This window comes from Electrophorus electricus, chromosome 6 (genome assembly GCF_013358815.1).
Source record: "Electrophorus electricus isolate fEleEle1 chromosome 6, fEleEle1.pri, whole genome shotgun sequence".
Lineage (NCBI taxonomy): Eukaryota > Metazoa > Chordata > Actinopteri > Gymnotiformes > Gymnotidae > Electrophorus > Electrophorus electricus.
The window spans coordinates 1285001-1287500 of record NC_049540.1 but is presented as its reverse complement, the minus strand read 5'-3'; the positions used below and the strand labels follow the sequence as shown (position 1 = coordinate 1287500).

General features: G+C 44.8%; 1 protein-coding gene across 3 annotated transcripts in view; it reads right to left on the bottom strand.

Annotated features, from left to right (window-relative positions):
- The window catches only part of ar (androgen receptor), a 61992-nt gene that overhangs the window by 47493 nt on the left and 11999 nt on the right, over positions 1 to 2500 (bottom strand). The gene's annotated exons all lie outside the window — the stretch shown is intronic.

Below are 2500 nucleotides of genomic sequence, written 5' to 3'. Positions count from 1 at the left end.
GATAAAACACAAACACACACAGATAAAACAGATACACACACACACACACACACACACAGATAAAACAGATAGACACGCACACACACACAGATAAAACAGATAAACACACACAAACACACACACACACACACAAACATACAGATAAAATAGATAAACATACACACATACCAACACGCACATAAACACATGCACACATATAAAACAGAAACACACACACAGGGGAACATTCTGACACTGACAGAAGATCACTAGTACTGCTAAGGCTTGAGGCTCTCTCACACACACACACACACACACACACACACATACACACACTGCACACACAATCACATCACTGCCTTACACACCTAAGTATTAAAATTGCATTGTTTCCTTCCAAGATTGTTTCAATAATTATACATTTGAAACGTTTAATTATGTTAAATGTCAGCGGCATCTCTAGGTCCTCATTAAGCACATGTAACGTCGTTATTCACGTGTAACATCATTAATCACGTGTAATGTCTTTAATCACATGTAACAAGTATTCACGTGTATTGTCGTTAATCACATGTAACAATTAGTCACGTGTAATGTCATTAATCACATGTAACATCGTTAATCACGTGTAACCTCGTTAATCACATGTAGCGTCATTAATCGCATGTAACACCATATGAGTCATTGTAAACGCAGTGGGTGAAGTCCATGGCTAAAATTAAGAAGAGAAAGGCAGGGAAACCAACATTACACACACACACACACACTCACACACACACACACTCACACACACACACACACACACACACACACACAGTACAGATGAACATACACACGTTAGACTGGCTGAAGTAGACAGGTTGACCTCAAACACAGACTGCTCTAGACTGTAGGACTACCTTACGAGGAGAGACTACCTTCAACAGCAAGTAGGACAGAGGACAGAAACCTTCCTTGGATAATGACCTCGGCCTTTTGTGTGTTGGCTGAAAGACCGAGTGAGTGATACACACTGGTAAGAATATCCAGAGCATGTTAGCAGCAGAGGTGTAAGACAGAAGCACACTGTGGCTATTGGATGAGACCACAGGAGTCTGCGTTTGGCTGGAGGTCATGGACGTCCAACAGGTTCCCCTGAAGGCCAAATCAAATCTGCACTTTGCCTTCTTCCTTAAGCGACACAAGGTTGTGACTGCTGTCAAAACAGTGTTGAAAATCAAAAGTGGTGAATACACACCCCTGCTTCACCCCAGCACTCGGGAAAAGCTGCAGACTGCTGATCACAGGTAAGGGTACACCTGGCCTGCACACCTGTGGGGCTCTAAACACACCCATATTGTTTCTGCAGCCCATTTCCAGCGTGATGACGTGGAAGGACAGCCTGGGTTCCTGGAAGGACATCCTATGTGATGTAAATTAAGATTCTTGTGGAAACCTAATCCGAGGCTGATAGCAGAAAAATGTCCTAGCTACTTCCACAACATTCCTTGTCTCCTGTGTACTTAAATAAGGGAATTCTATTGCTCTCTTCCCAGTTCTGTGGGACGATTTCCATATTTGTATCATTTTCTTGTTAGGATAAACCCTCCTTGTTTTAAAATCTCAGCAAATAGACAATGAGGACCAAGGTGTGTGATGTTCGCCATCATTTTAACAGTTTGAACTTTGGGGATTCACTGAGCTTGATTAACGGGAGGACTGTCAGTGTATGGAACAGAAAAATAGGACGGCTTTGACTACCTGAGCACTTCTGAGGACCATAGAGAGACCTGAGAGTAGGGCAAGAGAGACCTGAGAGTAGGGCAAGAGAGACCTGAGAGTAGGGCAATAGAGACCTGAGAGTAGGGCAATAGAGATCTGAGAGTAGGGCAAGAGAGATCTGAGAGTAGGGCAAGAGAGACCTGAGAGTAGGGCAATAGAGATCTGAGAGTAGGGCAAGAGAGACCTGAGAGTAGGGCAATAGAGACCTGAGAGTAGGGCAATAGAGATCTGAGAGTAGGGCAAGAGAGACCTGAGAGTAGGGCAATAGAGATCTGAGAGTAGGGCAATAGAGACCTGAGAGTAGGGCAAGAGAGACCTGAGAGTAGGGCAATAGAGACCTGAGAGTAGGGCAATAGAGATCTGAGAGTAGGGCAAGAGAGACCTGAGAGTAGGGCAATAGAGATCTGAGAGTAGGGCAATAGAGACCTGAGAGTAGGGCAATAGAGATCTGAGAGTAGGGCAAGAGAGACCTGAGAGTAGGGCAATAGAGATCTGAGAGTAGGGCAATAGAGACCTGAGAGTAGGGCAAGAGAGATCTGAGAGTAGGGCAATAGAGATCTGAGAGTAGGGCAAGAGAGACCTGAGAGTAGGGCAATAGAGATCTGAGAGTAGGGCAATAGAGATCTGAGAGTAGGGCAATAGAGATCTGAGAGTAGGGCAAGAGAGCCCTGAGAGTAGGGCAATAGAGATCTGAGAGTAGGGCAAGAGAGACCTGAGAGTAGGGCAATAGAGACCTGAGAGTAGGGCAAGAGAGACCTGA